At 49.1% G+C, this 18,002-nt stretch overlaps 1 non-coding gene across 1 annotated transcript; it reads right to left on the bottom strand.

The window, feature by feature from the left end:
• Nucleotides 1–12,454: 12,454 nt before the first annotated feature.
• Nucleotides 12,455–12,650, bottom strand: LOC138297565 (U2 spliceosomal RNA). Its single transcript, XR_011204163.1, has one exon. It is a non-coding gene; the product is annotated as a U2 spliceosomal RNA (small nuclear RNA).
• Nucleotides 12,651–18,002: the final 5,352 nt, after the last annotated feature.

Consider the following 18,002-nt stretch of genomic DNA (forward strand, 5'->3'; position numbering starts at 1 on the left):
ACGAATGCAAGAGCTCATCCGAGTTCCTCTGCATCTCTCTCTTCACCTTCTGATAAGGAATCAACTGCTGACCGCGCTGGAAGCCTGCAAACCTGCAACATAGTAGCAAAGACGACTACTGCAACTCTGTAACGCTGATCCTGCCGCCTTCTCGACTGTTTTCCTGCTTGTGCATGCTGTATGGGAAGCCTGCCTCCTCTCTGCACCAGAAGCTCCGAAGAAATCTCCCGTGGGTCGACGGAATCTTCCCCCTGCAACCGCAGGCACCAAAAAGCTGCATTACCGGTCCCTTGGGTCTCCTCTCAGCACGACGAGCGAGGTCCCTCGAATCCAGCGACTCTGTCCAAGTGACCCCCACAGTCCAGTGACTCTTCAGTCCAAGTTTGGTGGAGGTAAGTCCTTGCCTCACCTCGCTGGGCTGCATTGCTGGGAACCGCGACTTTGCAGCTACTCCGGCCCCTGTGCACTTCCGGCGGAAATCCTTTGTGCACAGCCAAGCCTGGGTCCACGGCACTCTAACCTGCATTGCACGACTTTCTAAGTTGGTCTCCGGCGACGTGGGACTCCTTTGTGCAACTTCGGCGAGCACCGTTTCACGCATCCTCGTAGTGCCTGTTTCTGGCACTTCTCCGGGTGCTACCTGCTTCAGTGAGGGCTCTTTGTCTTGCTCGACGTCCCCTCTCTCTTCAGGTCCAATTTGCGACCTCCTGGTCCCTCCTGGGCCCCAGCAGCGTCCAAAAACGCCAAACGCACGATTTGCAACTAGCAAGGCTTGTTGGCGTCCTTTCGGCGTGAAAACACTTCTGCACGACTCTCCACGGCGAGAGGGATCCGTCCACCAAAGGGGAAGTCTCTAGCCCTTTTCGTTCCTGCAGAAACCTCAGCTTCTTCTGTCCAGTAGAAGCTTCTTTGCACCCGCAGCTGGCATTTCCTGGGCATCTGCCCATCTCCGACTTGCTTGTGACTTTTGGACTTGGTCCCCTTGTTCCACAGGTACCCTAGATTGGAAATCCACAGTTGTTGCATTGCTGGTTTGTGTCTTTCCTGCATTATTCCTCTAACACGACTTCTTTGTCCTTAGGGGAACTTTAGTGCACTTTGCACTCACTTTTCAGGGTCTTGGGGAGGGTTATTTTTCTAACTCTCACTATTTTTTAATAGTCCCAGCGACCCTCTACAAGGTCACATAGGTTTGGGGTCCATTCGTGGTTCGCATTCCACTTTTGGAGTATATGGTTTGTGTTGCCCCTATCCCTATGTTTCCCCATTGCATCCTATTGTAACTATACATTGTTTGCACTGTTTTCTAAGACTATACTGCATATTTTTGCTATTGTGTATATATATCTTGTGTATATTTCCTATCCTCTCACTGAGGGTACACCCTAAGATACTTTGGCATATTGTCATAAAAATAAAGTACCTTTATTTTTAGTATAACTGTGTATTGTGTTTTCTTATGATATTGTGCATATGACACTAGGTGGTACTGTAGTAGCTTCACACGTCTCCTAGTTCAGCCTAAGCTGCTCTGCTAAGCTACCATTATCTATCAGCCTAAGCTGCTAGACACCCTATACACTAATAAGGGATAACTGGGCCTGGTGCAAGGTGCAAGTACCCCTTGGTACTCACTACAAGCCAGTCCAGCCTCCTACGTTGGTTGTGCAGCGGTGGGATAAGTGCTTTGAGACTACTTACCACTCTTGTCATTGTACTTTTCATAAGAGAAAAATATACAAAACAAGGTCAGTGTATATACACATAGCCAAAAAGTTTTGCATTTCCTCTTTTCACTCTTTTCTAAGTGCTGAAAAGTACTTCTAACTTTCTAAAAAGTTCTAAAAAGTTTTAAAAGTTTTTTTTCTCTGTCTTTCTAAAAGCTCTGACAAACTTTTTATCTTTTACTATCACTTTAACTCTCTCTAAAAATGTCTGGCACAGGCCAAAATGTTGATCTGTCCAAACTTGCATATGACAACCTTAGCTGGAAAAGAGCAAGGAGTCTCTGTATAGAGAGAGGTTTGAGTGTAGGGAAGAATCCTTCCTTGGAACTGTTACTTAACATGCTTAGAGAACAGGATAAGGCCATAGGTGCCTCATCTGTTGAAAAAGTACCTAATAGTTCTCAATCTGATTCAGGGACTCCCCCAGGAAAAGATTCAAGAAAGAAACTTCCTAGCCTGCCCATTACTAGACAGTCTAGCATAGTTGGTAATGATGATGAGCCACACCATACAAATAGTGTTGTCTCACATCATAGCAAAAGCATTTATTCTCACCATACTGGTAGTAATGTTTCTGTTAACCAAGCTGTTAGGGTGGCTTCTGTAAGGGACAGGTCCCCTTCTGTTCATTCCCATCATACCTCTGTATCTAGGAATGTCCCTCCCACCAACCCTGATGACAGAATGTTAGAGAGGGAACTCAATAAGTTGAGGGTGGAATAAACCAGACTGAAGCTTAAAAAGCAACAGCTGGATTTGGATAGACAGTCTTTTGAACTAGAGAAGGAAAGACAGAAGTTGGGTTTAGAAACCCATGGTGGCAGCAGCAGTATTCCCCATAGTCATCCTGCAAAAGAGCATGATTCCAGGAATCTGCACAAGATAGTTCCCCCTTATAAGGAGGGGGATGACATTAACAAGTGGTTTGCTGCACTTGAGAGGGCCTGTGTTGTACAGGATGTCCCTCAAAGGCAGTGGGCTGCTATCCTATGGCTATCATTTAGTGGAAAAGGTAGGGATAGGCTCCTTACTGTGAAAGAAAATGATGCTAATAATTTCCAAGTTCTTAAGAATGCACTCCTGGATGGTTATGGCTTAACCACTGAACAGTACAGGATAAAGTTCAGAGAGACCAAAAAGGAGTCTTCACAAGACTGGGTTGATTTCATTGACCATTCAGTGAAGGCCTTGGAGGGGTGGTTACATGGCAGTAAAGTTACTGATTATGACAGCCTGTATAACTTGATCCTGAGAGAGCATATTCTTAATAATTGTGTGTCTCATTTGTTGCACCAGTACTTGGTGGACTCTGATCTGACCTCTCCCCAAGAATTGGGAAAGAAGGCAGACAAATGGGTCAGAACAAGAGTGAACAGAAAAGTTCATACAGGGGGTGACAAAGATGGCAACAAAAAGAAGGATGGTACGTCTTCAGACAAGGGTGGGGACAAATCTAAAAATGAGTCTTCATCAGGCCCACAAAAACACTCTGGTGGGGGTGGTGGGTCCAAATCCTCCTTTAATCAGAACAAGGAAAAGAAACCATGGTGCTATTTATGTAAAATAAAAGGCCATTGGACAACAGATCCCAGTTGTCCAAAGAAAGGCACCACTGCTCCTACCACTACAACCCCTACTGCTACACCTAGTGTCCCTACTAATAGCAGTGGTGGTGGGAGCAAACCTACTAATAGCCAATCCAAGGGAGTAGCTGGGCTCACTTTTGGTAATTTAGTTGGGGTTGGCCTTGTTAGGGAGGCCACAGAGGTTGTGTTAGTCTCTGAGGGGGCTATTGATTTAGCCACCTTAGTTGCTTGTCCCCTTAATATGGATAAGTACAAGCAGCTACCCCTAATAAATGGTGTTGAGGTTCAGGCCTACAGGGACACTGGTGCCAGTGTGACTATGGTCATAGAGAAACTGGTCCACCCTGAACAACACCTACTTGGTCACCAGTACCAAGTAACCGATGCTCACAACAACACACTTAGCCACCCCATGGCTGTTGTTAATCTCAACTGGGGGGGGGGGTTACTGGTCCAAAGAAAGTTGTGGTAGCTTCAGATTTACCTGTAGACTGTCTATTAGGGAATGATTTGGAGACATCAGCTTGGTCAGATGTGGAGTTGGAGGCCCATGCAGCAATGCTGGGCATCCCAGGGCATATTTTTGCTTTGACAAGGGCTCAGGCCAAAAAGTAAAAAGGACAGGGAAGCTTGGATCCTGGAACAATGGACCAAGTGCTCCCTAAAGCTAGGGCTAGTAGAAGCAAACCACTTCCTACTATCCCTCCCTCTACAATGGATTCTACTTCTGAGGAAGAAGAATTCCCTCCCTGTGCAGAACCTACACCAGAGGAGCTGGAAGCAGACACTGCTGAGCTTTTGGGTGAAGGGGGGCCTGCCAGAGAGGAGCTGAGTGTGGCACAGCAAACCTGTCCCACATTAGAGGGTCTCAGACAGCAAGCTGTCAAACAGGCTAATGGGGATGTCAGTGACTCTCACAGAGTTTACTGGGAGGACAACCTCTTATACACTGAGCATAGGGATCCTAAACCTGGAGCTGCCAGGAGATTAGTGATTCCTCAGGAGTACAGAAAGTTCCTCCTAACACTGGCACATGACATTCCCTTAGCTGGGCACCTAGGACAAATGAAAACTTGGGACAGGCTTGTTCCCCTGTTTCATTGGCCTAGAATGTCTGAGGACACAAAGGAATTTTGTAAGTCCTGTGAAACCTGTCAAGCCAGTGGCAAGACAGGTGGCACCCCAAAGGCACCCCTTATTCCACTGCCTGTGGTTGGGGTTCCCTTTGAAAGGGTAGGGGTTGACATAGTTGGCCCCCTTGACCCTCCTACTGCTTCAGGCAATAGGTTTATCTTGGTGGTAGTGGACCATGCCACAAGATATCCTGAAGCTATTCCTTTAAGGACCACTACAGCACCTGCAGTGGCAAAGGCCCTCCTGGGAATATTTTCCAGGGTGGGCTTCCCAAAGGAAGTGGTATCAGACAGGGGAAGCAATTTCATGTCTGCATACTTAAAGGCCATGTGGAAGGAGTGTGGTGTAACGTACAAGTTCACAACACCCTATCATCCACAAACAAATGGACTGGTGGAGAGATTTAATAAAACTCTCAAAGGCATGATTATGGGTCTCCCTGAAAAACTCCGCACGAGATGGGATATCCTTCTACCATGCCTCCTTTTTGCCTACAGGGAGGTACCCCAGAAAGGAGTGGGCTTCAGCCCCTTTGAACTTCTTTTTGGACACCCTGTTAGGGGTCCACTCACACTTGTAAAGGAGGGTTGGGAACAACCTTTAAAAGCTCCTAAGCAGGATATTGTGGATTATGTACTTGGCCTCAGATCAAGGATGGCTGAGTACATGAAAAAGGCCAGTAAAAACCTTCAGGCCAGCCAAGAGCTCCAGAAGCAATGGCATGATCAGAAGGCTGTTTTGGTTCAGTACCAACCAGGGCAGAAAGTGTGGGTCTTGGAGCCTGTGGCCCCAAGAGCACTCCAAGATAAATGGAGTGGTCCCCACACAATTGTTGAAAAGAAGGGAGAAGTCACCTATTTAGTTGACTTAGGCACTGCCAGGAGTCCCCTTAGGGTGCTCCATGTCAACCGCCTGAAACCCTACTATGACAGGGCTGATCTCACCCTGCTCATGGCAACAGATGAGGGACAGGAAGAAGACAGTGATCCTCTACCTGATCTCTTCTGTTCCACAGATCAAGATGCTCTTGTGGAAGGTGTAGTTTTGGCTGATTGTCTTACTGCTGAGCAGAAAGACAATTGCATAAATCTCCTAGATCAATTCTCTGAACTCTTCTCTACTGTGCCAGGTACCACTTCTTGGTGTGAGCACACTATAGATACTGGAGACAGTTTACCTGTCAAAAGTAAGATCTATAGGCAGCCTGACCATGTCAGGGACTGCATAAAGCAAGAGGTCCAGAAAATGTTAGAACTAGGAGTGGTTGAGCACTCTGACAGTCCATGGGCTTCTCCTGTGGTACTGGTACCAAAACCCCATTCCAAAGATGGAAAGAAGGAAATGCGGTTTTGTGTAGACTATAGAGGTCTCAACTTGGTAACCAAAACTGATGCTCACCCTATACCCAGGGCAGATGAGCTCATAGATACACTGGCATCTGCCAAGTATCTAAGCACTTTTGATTTGACTGCAGGGTATTGGCAGATCAAATTGTCAGAAGATGCTAAACCTAAGACTGCATTTTCTACCATTGGAGGACATTACCAGTTTACTGTAATGCCTTTTGGTTTGAAAAAGGCACCTGCCACTTTTCAGAGGTTGGTGAACACAGTCCTGCAAGGGCTGGAAGCTTTCAGTGCAGCATATTTGGACGATATAGCTGTCTTTAGCTCCAGCTGGGATGATCACCTGGTCCACCTATGGAAAGTTTTGGAGGCCCTGCAAAAGGCAGGCCTCACTATCAAGGCTTCAAAGTGCCAGATAGGGCAGGGTAAGGTGGTTTATCTGGGACACCTTGTTGGTGGGGAACAGATTGCACCACTTCAGGGGAAAATCCAAACAATTATTGATTGGGTTCCCCCTACCACTCAGACTCAGGTGAGAGCCTTCCTAGGCCTCACTGGGTATTACAGGAGGTTCATTAAGAACTATGGCTCCATTGCAGCCCCTCTTAATGACCTCACATCCAAGAAAATGCCTAAAAAGGTATTATGGACAGCAAACTGTCAGAAAGCTTTTGAGGAGCTGAAGCAGGCCATGTGCTCTGCACCTGTCCTGAAAAGCCCTTGTTACTCTAAAAAATTCTATGTCCAAACTGATGCATCTGAATTAGGAGTAGGGGCAGTCCTATCACAACTTAATTCTGAGGGCCAGGATCAACCTGTTGCTTTTATTAGTAGGAGGTTGACCCCTAGAGAAAAGCGTTGGTCTGCCATTGAGAGGGAGGCCTTTGCTGTGGTCTGGGCTCTGAAGAAGTTGAGGCCATACCTGTTTGGCACTCACTTCATTGTTCAGACAGACCACAAACCTCTACTTTGGCTAAAACAAATGAAAGGTGAAAATCCTAAATTGTTGAGGTGGTCCATATCCCTACAGGGAATGGACTATACAGTGGAACATAGACCTGGGAGTAGCCACTCCAATGCAGATGGACTCTCCAGATATTTCCACTTAGACAATGAAGACTCATCAGGTCATGGCTAGTCTTATTGTCCTTCGTTTGGGGGGGGGTTGTGTAGGAAAGTACCATCTTGCCTGGCATGTTACCCCCATTTTTCACTGTATATATGTTGTTTTAGTTGTATGTGTCACTGGGACCCTGGTAACCCAGGGCCCCAGTGCTCATAAGTGTGCCTGAATGTGTTACCTGTGTAGTGACTAACTGTCTCACTGAGGCTCTGCTAATCAGAACCTCAGTGGTTATGCTCTCTCATTTCTTTCCAAATTGTCACTAACAGGCTAGTGACCATTTTTACCAATTTACAAAGGCTTACTGGAACACCCTTATAATTCCCTAGTATATGGTACTGAGGTACCCAGGGTATTGGGGTTCCAGGAGATCCCTATGGGCTGCAGCATTTCTTTTGCCACCCATAGGGAGCTCTGACAATTCTTACACAGGCCTGCCACTGCAGCCTGAGTGAAATAACGTCCACGTTATTTCACAGCCATTTTACACTGCACTTAAGTAACTTATAAGTCACCTATATGTCTAACCTTTACCTGGTAAAGGTTAGGTGCAAAGTTACTTAGTGTGTGGGCACCCTGGCACTAGCCAAGGTGCCCCCACATTGTTCAGAGCCAATTCACTGAACTTTGTGAGTGCGGGGACACCATTACACGCGTGCACTACATATAGGTCACTACCTATATGTAGCTTCACAATGGTAACTCCGAAAATGGCCATGTAACATGTCTATGATCATGGAATTGCCCCCTCTATGCCATCCTGGCATAGTTGGCACAATCCCATGATCCCAGTGGTCTGTAGCACAGACCCTGGTACTGCCAAACTGCCCTTCCTGGGGTTTCACTGCAGCTGCTGCTGCTGCCAACCCCTCAGACAGGCATCTGCCCTCCTGGGGTCCAGCCAGGCCTGGCCCAGGATGGCAGAACAAAGAACTTCCTCTGAGAGAGGGTGTGACACCCTCTCCCTTTGGAAAATGGTGTGAAGGCAGGGGAGGAGTAGCCTCCCCCAGCCTCTGGAAATGCTTTGTTGGGCACAGAGGTGCCCAATTCTGCATAAGCCAGTCTACACCGGTTCAGGGACCCCTTAGCCCCTGCTCTGGCTCGAAACTGGACAAAGGAAAGGGGAGTGACCACTCCCCTGACCTGCACCTCCCCTGGGAGGTGTCCAGAGCTCCTCCAGTGTGCTCCAGAACTCTGCCATCTTGGAAACAGAGGTGCTGCTGGCACACTGGACTGCTCTGAGTGGCCAGTGCCACCAGGTGACGTCAGAGACTCCTGCTGATAGGCTCCTTCAGGTGTTAGTAGCCTATCCTCTCTCCTAGGTAGCCAAACCCTCTTTTCTGGCTATTTAGGGTCTCTGTCTCTGGGGAAACTTCAGATAACGAATGCAAGAGCTCATCCGAGTTCCTCTGCATCTCTCTCTTCACCTTCTGATAAGGAATCGACTGCTGACCGCGCTGGAAGCCTGCAAACCTGCAACATAGTAGCAAAGACGACTACTTCAACTCTGTAACGCTGATCCTGCCGCCTTCTCGACTGTTTTCCTGCTTGTGCATGCTGTGGGGGTAGCCTGCCTCCTCTCTGCACCAGAAGCTCCGAAGAAATCTCCTGTGGGTCGACGGAATCTTCCCCCTGCAACCGCAGGCACCAAAAAGCTGCATTACCGGTCCCTTGGGTCTCCTCTCAGCACGACGAGCGAGGTCCCTCGAATCCAGCGACTCTGTCCAAGTGACCCCCACAGTCCAGTGACTCTTCAGTCCAAGTTTGGTGGAGGTAAGTCCTTGCCTCACCTCGCTGGGCTGCATTGCTGGGAACCGCGACTTTGCAGCTACTCCGGCCCCTGTGCACTTCCGGCGGAAATCCTTTGTGCACAGCCAAGCCTGGGTCCACGGCACTCTAACCTGCATTGCACGACTTTCTAAGTTGGTCTCCGGCGACGTGGGACTCCTTTGTGCAACTTCGGCAAGCACTGTTTCACGCATCCTCGTAGTGCCTGTTTCTGGCACTTCTCCGGGTGCTACCTGCTTCAGTGAGGGCTCTTTGTCTTGCTCGACGTCCCCTCTCTCTTCAGGTCCAATTTGCGACCTCCTGGTCCCTCCTGGGCCCCAGCAGCGTCCAAAAACGCCAAACGCACGGTTTGCAACTAGCAAGGCTTGTTGGCGTCCTTTCGGCGGGAAAACACTTCTGCACAACTCTCCACGGCGAGAGGGATCCGACCACCAAAGGGGAAGTCTCTAGCCCTTTTCGTTCCTGCAGAAACCTCAGCTTCTTCTGTCCAGTAGAAGCTTCTTTGCACGCGCAGCTGGCATTTCCTGGGCATCTGCCCATCTCCGACTTGCTTGTGACTTTTGGACTTGGTCCCCTTTTTCCACACGTACCCTAGATTGGAAATCCACAGTTGTTGCTTTGCTGGTTTGTGTCTTTCCTGCATTATTCCTCTAACACGACTTCTTTGTCCTTAGGGGAACTTTAGTGCACTTTGCACTCACTTTTCAGGGTCTTGGGGAGGGTTATTTTTCTAACTCTCACTACTTTCTAATAGTCCCAGCGACCCTCTACAAGGTCACATAGGTTTGGGGTCCATTCGTGGTTCGCATTCCACTTTTGGAGTATATGGTTTGTGTTGCCCCTATCCCTATGTTTCCCCATTGCATCCTATTGTAACTATACATTGTTTGCACTGTTTTCTAAGACTATACTGCATATTTTTGCTATTGTGTATATATATCTTGTGTATATTTCCTATCCTCTCACTGAGGGTACACCCTAAGATACTTTGGCATATTGTTATAAAAATAAAGTACCTTTATTTTTAGTATAACTGTGTATTGTGTTTTCTTAAGATATTGTGCATATGACACTAGGTGGTACTGTAGTAGCTTCACACGTCTCCTAGTTCAGCCTAAGCTGCTCTGCTAAGCTACCATTATCTATCAGCCTAAGCTGCTAGACACCCTATACACTAATAAGGGATAACTGGGCCTGGTGCAAGGTGCAAGGTGCAAGTACCCCTTGGTACTCACTACAAGCCAGTCCAGCCTCCTACACTACCCCATGTATTTATTTGTGGTGCTTTTCAAGGCATGAAATATAATGAAATGTTGTTTATGTACAGAAGTTAGATGCCACCGATTTAACTTTTGATAGTGCTACAAGGAACAGGTGGTACTATTAAGCCACCCAATAGTATTCATGTTATCAGCCTTAGAGGGATGAAGCTCTGAGGTGGCCCAGTCAGGATTGGAATCTGTGACCCAGTGATTGCACACACATCCTGCTTATGCGGACAAGCGCGTAACTCACAAAATTGTCTCATTCACTGGATTTCTCAGAGCGCTATGTGAATCTTAGGAGAGAAGAGACGGTGGGGTAGAGGCATGAGTGGCACAGGAGGAATGGTGCAAGCGGATGACCATGCATTAACAATGCACCTTCATGTAGTTTTAGTGCAGCAGTGCAGGGGGCATTACTCCGTTCATTGGTTCTGTTGAGAGAGACTGTACCCTCTAGTGACATAATGCATCGCTTCGCCTATATTTCATGTTTACTGTGATATTCCATTGCACATAGTTAGTTGCATCTATTTACTGATTCGGGAGAAGTTAATAACATGCAGTAGATCAGTGGGTGCTGCGCCTGCTGCAGATGGCTGTGACCTTCCCATCACGTTTTAAAGCCGCTGGGCAATGTCTGCCTTTCATCTTTTCTGGGTTGGTAAAAAAAAAAAAGGTGCAGTGGATCACTACATGACGTGGAGATGGGGTTGGATGCAGAAAAGATACCCAAGTAACATGACCTCTACTTACAAAAAAAAATCTTACTACTTCCCTTAATGAACACACAAAAACTGAAGAGTGCAGACCTAACAAAAGTAGTGCACAAAGGAATTACAAAAGTACTACTTTACTATTAACCTCTAATGTTGGGCTCCAAAGTAACATGTTACTCGCTGAAAAACGCTTCTCGTCAGGGGCAGTAAGCTCTATACAACTAAAATTTACAAAATGGGATGTACGTGCATCGCTAGGCAGTACACCTTCAGTCACTGCATGAAGCTTTATATCAACATTTCCGATCCCTTTGTGGGAGTAATTTTGCTAATAATGTGTCCTTTTCATGCTACTTAGTGCTGCATGTTTGCAGGTTCCAAGTGCTGTTCATAACAGTTGTTATTATTTCGTGGCATCTAGTGGTACGGTTTTCATTAACATCAGCTGATGAAAGGCTGCATTTACACGTGGCTTGCTGTTTGCGCACGGAGGTGAGCAGCTACTGAGTTTCTTTCACTGTCTCAGTGCTTGAACTGACGCTCGTTATGTGCACTGCATTTTGCAACCTACTCTTTTTGGATTGGGCAGTCTTCTCTGTTTTTAAAGGCGCTTTAAGTAGCCAGGCAAGTGCTCATCGCTACAAAATGTGACACTTCCAGCCTGTAATACAGTGTGTCAGATCGACTTGGTTAACTATTATACAAACCAACCAATTTATATGTGCACTTTTTACATGTTTTGGTTTGATTTGGAACAATTAGAATAACCAATTTTGACAAACATTTCCAGTTTCTTGTTTACACCTATAAATTAAGCATGTTGCAGTCGTGCTGATTATAATAGCAATAACACGGGTTGGCTTATGCTGGGGTAAGCATACCAAAAACACGACACAAACAGCAGGCGCTCAGGGAATATTCCCCAGACCAGCACGCACGACTGCAATTACTTATACTCTTCGCAATTGTGAGCATTGGAGACAGAAAACAGGAGCTACAATAAAGAAAAGACCAGGGATAGACGAACAGCATTTTTTCATGGTATAATATAGTTTGTGTGAAAATTGTGCGCAAGGGCGTACCGCGTGTACAAAAGTAACACAAACATTTTCAATGCAACGAGTCTTGTATTTGCTCGAGTTGGAGCTATTAGGGCTGTAAACTCCTCACCAGACTTTTCTTGCCACTCGAATTACAAGGCAAAAAACTGCGCGATCGCTCTGAAATCGAAAATGGAAAAAACAAGCAATCCCACTATGTAAACCCCAGCGTGATCGCGCTGTGTGGAAAATAAACAGATAAAGTAGTCCGGACCCCAGGCTGAAAACATGGAGCCTCGTATGTTTTTAGTAGTTTACTGGTGCTGTGTAGGTGGGCTAAACACTGGAAAAGGCATGAGAGATTACAGAGAGATTACAGAATGGACGGAGAGCTTTGCGCTCGCCCATAAAAAGGGCTCTTGCCCTCTGCTTCCCCTCTTTTCTATTTCTCGCTCCCATGTGAAATAGATCCAAAAATGAAAGAAAAATACTGCTCTCTATCAAAGTCTAGCCTCTGAGCAGAGGTAAAAAAAAACTAAAAGAAAAAGGAGGTATTAAATAGGACAGAAATATAATTACATAAATAAAAAAAGACACAGCTGCCACAAAGTGGCCACCTTGCTTTTATTTACACTCATACACATTAGCGCCACTTTACAGAGTGCCAGCAGTGAAGCGCTACTTTCGCTTTTTCGTCTTTTTTTTCAACAGCATGGTTTTCCCCGGGTGGGGAAGTGCACCATTCCTGGAGGTACTGCAATACCAGGTTGATGCGTGGAGTGGAAAGAGCAAGCTCCTATTCCATCTCCCTGTTCCAAAAATCAATTTAATATATGGTCCCCAGATAGAGGACGTATCAGATATTAAACTGATAAGAACAGATTTTTCGTTTTAAAATCGATTTTATTGAAATTCAAAAAAGGAACAATACATAATAAATACAATAAGGCAATATACACAAAGGCAGGGGAATGCGTCGACCCCTAATAATACATTAGTAAAATAGAAACACATAGCCACGTCAATGTGGCAGACAATAAATATACAAAATTATTTACAAGTGCAAGACCCACCACCCCGACACCTCCTGATAAACAATATAGACAAAATACATGGGTTGCAACAAAGACATTGTTCCAACTAAAATGTTTTGTATCTAGCAGATGAATAGCAAGAACTACCTCATCCTAGCCTAATGCCAATATTAGATTTCCATCAAGACCTCCATTTTTGCCAACATCTTACTAAAGAGAGCTTTGCATAAAAAAATTGCAGAAGACAGGAGACCAGCTCACACCCATCACAAGTGGAGCCCATCACAGGCAGAGCGCAGGAGACAAGAGTCCAACTCACACCCATCACAGATGGAGCACAGGAGACCATCCCGTGCCCATTACAGGGAGAGCGCAGGAGACAGAAACCCAGGAGACTAGCCCTTGCCCATCACAGGCAGAGCGCAGGAGACAAGAGTCCAGCTCACACCCATCACAGGTGGAGCACAGGAGACCAGCCCTTGCCCATCACAGGCAGAGCGCAGGAAACAAGAGTCCAGCTCACACCAATCACAGGTGGAGCACATTACAGGCAGATCGCAGGAGACGAGAGTGCAGCTCACACCCATCATAGGTGGAGCACAGGAGACCAGCCCTTGCCCATTACAGGCAGGGCGCAGGAGACAAGAGTCCAGCTCACACCCATCACAGGTGGAGCACAGGAGACCAGCCCTAGCTCATTACAGGCAGAACGCAGGAGACAAGAGTCCAACTCACACCCATCACAGATGGAGCACAGGAGACCATCCCTTGCCCATTACAGGCAGAGCACAGGAGACAAGAGTCCAACTCACACCCATCACAGATGGAGCACAGGAGACCATCCCTTGCTCATTACAGGCAGAGCGCAGGAGACAGAAACCCAGGAGACTAGCCCTTGCCCATCACAGGCAGGGCGCAGGAGACAAGAGTCCAGCTCACACCCATCACAGGTGGAGCACAGGAGACCAGCCCTAGCTCATTACAAGCAGAGCGCAGGAAACAAGAGTCCAGCTCACACCAATCACAGGTGGAACACATTACAGGCAGAGCGCAGGAGACGAGAGTGCAGCTCACACCCATCACAGGTGGAGCACAGGAGACCAGCCCTTGCCCATCACAGGCAGAGCGTAGGAAACAAGAGTCCAGCTCACACCAATCACAGGTGGAGCACATTACAGGCAGAGCGCAGGAGACGAGAGTGCAGCTCACACCCATCACAGGTGGAGCACAGGAGACCAGCCCTTGCCCATTACAGGCAGGGCGCAGGAGACAAGAGTCCAGCTCACACCCATCACAGGTGGAGCACAGGAGACCAGCCCTAGCTCATTACAGGCAGAGCGCAGGAGACAAGAGTCCAACTCACACCCATCACAGATGGAGCACAGGAGACCATCCCTTGCCCATTACAGGCAGAGCGCAGGAGACAGAAACCCAGGAGACTAGCCCTTGCCCATCACAGGCAGAGCGCAGGAGACAAGAGTCCAGCTCACACCCATCACAGGTGGAGCACAGGAGACCAGCCCTTGCCCATCACAGGCAGAGTGCAGGAAACAAGAGTCCAGCTCACGCCAATCACAGGTGGAGCACATTACAGGCAGAGCGCAGGAGACGAGAGTGCAGCTCACACCCATCACAGGTGGAGCACAGGAGACCAGCCCTTGCCCATTACAGGCAGGGCGCAGGAGACAAGAGTCCAGCTCACACCCATCACAGATGGAGCACAGGAGACCATCCCTTGCCCATTACAGGCAGAGCGCAGGAGACAGAAACCCAGGAGACTAGCCCTTGCCCATCACAGGCAGAGCGCAGGAGACAAGAGTCCAGCTCACACCCATCACAGGTGGAGCACATTACAGACAGAGCACAGGAGACGAGAGTGCAGCTCACACCCATCAAAGGTGGAGCACAGGAGACCAGCCCTTGCCCATTACAGGCAGGGCGCAGGAGACAAGAGTCCAGCTCACACCCATCACAGATGGAGCACAGGAGACCATCCCTTGCCCATTACAGGCAGAGCGCAGGAGACAGAAACCCAGGAGACTTGCCCTTGCCCATCACAGGCAGAGCGCAGGAGACAAGAGTCCAGCTCACACCCATCACAGGTGGAGCACATTACAGGCAAAGCGCAGGAGACGAGAGTCCAGCTCACACCCATCACAGGTGGAGCACAGGAGACCAGCCCTAGCTCATTACAGGCAGGGCGCAGGAGACAAGAGTCCAGCTCACACCCATCACAGATGGAGCACAGGAGACCATCCCTTGCCCATTACAGGCAGAGCGCAGGAGACAGAAACCCAGGAGACTAGCCCTTGCCCATCACAGGCAAAGTGCAGGAGACAAGAGTCCAGCTCACACCCATCACAGGTGGAGCACAGGAGACCAGCCCTTGCCCATCACAGGCAGAGCGCAGGAAACAAGAGTCCAGCTCACACCAATCACAGGTGGAGCACATTACAGGCAGAGCGCAGGAGACGAGAGTGCAGCTCACACCCATCACAGGTGGAACACAGGAGACCAGCCCTTGCCCATTACAGGCAGGGCGCAGGAGACAAGAGTCCAGCTCACACCCATCACAGGTGGAGCACAGGAGACCAGCCCTAGCTCATTACAGGCAGAACGCAGGAGACAAGAGTCCAACTCACACCCATCACAGATGGAGCACAGGAGACCATCCCTTGCCCATTACAGGCAGAGCGCAGGAGACAGAAACCAAGGAGACTAGCCCTTGCCCATCACAGGCAGAGCGCAGGAGACAAGAGTCCAGCTCACACCCATCACAGGTGGAGCACATTACAGGCAGAGCACAGGAGACGAGAGTGCAGCTCACACCCATCAAAGGTGGAGCACAGGAGACCAGCCCTTGCCCATTACAGGCAGGGCGCAGGAGACAAGAGTCCTGCTCACACCCATCACAGATGGAGCACAGGAGACCATCCCTTGCCCATTACAGGCAGAGCGCAGGAGACAGAAACCCAGGAGACTTGCCCTTGCCCATCACAGGCAGAGCGCAGGAGACAAGAGTCCAGCTCACACCCATCACAGGTGGAGCACATTACAGGCAGAGCGCAGGAGACGAGAGTCCAGCTCACACCCATCACAGGTGGAGCACAGGAGACCAGCCCTAGCTCATTACAGGCAGGGCGCAGGAGACAAGAGTCCAGCTCACACCCATCACAGATGGAGCACAGGAGACCATCCCTTGCCCATTACAGGCAGAGCGCAGGAGACAGAAACCCAGGAGACTAGCCCTTGCCCATCACAGGCAAAGTGCAGGAGACAAGAGTCCAGCTCACACCCATCACAGGTGGAGCACAGGAGACCAGCCCTTGCCCATCACAGGCAGAGCGCAGGAAACAAGAGTCCAGCTCACACCAATCACAGGTGGAGCACATTACAGGCAGAGCGCAGGAGACGAGAGTGCAGCTCACACCCATCACAGGTGGAACACAGGAGAACAGCCCTTGCCCATTACAGGCAGGGCGCAGGAGACAAGAGTCCAGCTCACACCCATCACAGGTGGAGCACAGGAGACCAGCCCTAGCTCATTACAGGCAGAGCGCAGGAGACAAGAGTCCAACTCACACCCATCACAGATGGAGCACAGGAGACCATCCCTTGCCCATTACAGGCAGAGCGCAGGAGACAGAAACCCAGGAGACTAGCCCTTGCCCATCACAGGCAGGGCGCAGGAGACAAGAGTCCAGCTCACACCCATCACAGGTGGAGCACAGGAGACCAGCCCTAGCTCATTACAAGCAGAGCGCAGGAAACAAGAGTCCAGCTCACACCAATCACAGGTGGAACACATTACAGGCAGAGCGCACGAGACAAGAGTGCAGCTCACACCCATCACAGGTGGAGCACAGGAGACCAGCCCTTGCCCATCACAGGCAGAGCGTAGGAAACAAGAGTCCAGCTCACACCAATCACAGGTGGAGCACATTACAGGCAGAGCGCAGGAGACGAGAGTGCAGCTCACACCCATCACAGGTGGAGCACAGGAGACCAGCCCTTGCCCATTACAGGCAGGGCGCAGGAGACAAGAGTCCAGCTCACACCCATACAGGTGGAGCACAGGAGACCAGCCCTAGCTCATTACAGGCAGAGCGCAGGAGACAAGAGTCCAACTCACACCCATCACAGATGGAGCACAGGAGACCATCCTTTGCCCATTACAGGCAGAGCGCAGGAGACAGAAACCCAGGAGACTAGCCCTTGCCCATCACAGGCAGAGCGCAGGAGACAAGAGTCCAGCTCACACCCATCACAGGTGGAGCACAGGAGACCAGCCCTTGCCCATCACAGGCAGAGCGCAGGAAACAAGAGTCCAGCTCACACCAATCACAGGTGGAGCACATTACAGGCAGAGCGCAGGAGACGAGAGTGCAGCTCACACCCATCACAGGTGGAGCACAGGAGACCAGCCCTTGCCCATTACAGGCAGGGCGCAGGAGACAAGAGTCCAGCTCACACCAATCACAGGTGGAGCTCATTACAGGCAGAGCGCAGGAGACAAGAATCCAGCTCACACGCATCACAGGTGGAGCACAGGATACCAGCCCTTGCCCATTACAGGCAGAGCGCCGGAGACAGTAACCCAGGAGACCAGCCCTTTTCCTATAGCACAAAACCATTTCCTATCTCTCACCCTTTATGGATGAAGCGTATGAGATCCTCTATTGTTCAGTATAGGTCAAAATACTCTTCTATTTGGGACTAAGACCAGGCGCCTATTGCCCTGAAATAAACTAGAAGAAAAAACTCTTGGCTGATGTAATATCCCCAATGGAATCCTGCCTCCTTTCATGGTGGGTGAAAGATCCAAACACTGGTCGCCCTATACCATCCTTTCCTTCTTACATCTTGCTGAAAATACTCCTGGATTGCCTTCTGAGCCATCTTCCAGACTGCATTTGGCTTCAAGACATCTCTTTTCAACACTAGGATGTTTCTGGAATCCCGCAGGGCTTTTTTAACTGCAGATACAATGCACCAGACAACCCTCCACTGTTCTGGTTGCCAGGGGCCCATTCCAGTCCCATGCATGACTAGACAGTATGTGAGCTGCTCTTCCAAAATGTGATGGCTAAAATACTTCAGGGAGCGCCTCCAGACTACTGAAGCGAATTGGCAATCCCAAAAAACATGAGCTGCAGACTCTTCTTCCCAACAACCCTCCCTAGGAGTCACAGCAGAAGTTGAAAGAGACCTACGAAACAAAGCTCTCCTAGTTGGCAATACCT

Source organism: Pleurodeles waltl, chromosome 5 (assembly GCF_031143425.1).
Source record: "Pleurodeles waltl isolate 20211129_DDA chromosome 5, aPleWal1.hap1.20221129, whole genome shotgun sequence".
In the NCBI taxonomy this organism is placed as follows: domain Eukaryota; kingdom Metazoa; phylum Chordata; class Amphibia; order Caudata; family Salamandridae; genus Pleurodeles; species Pleurodeles waltl.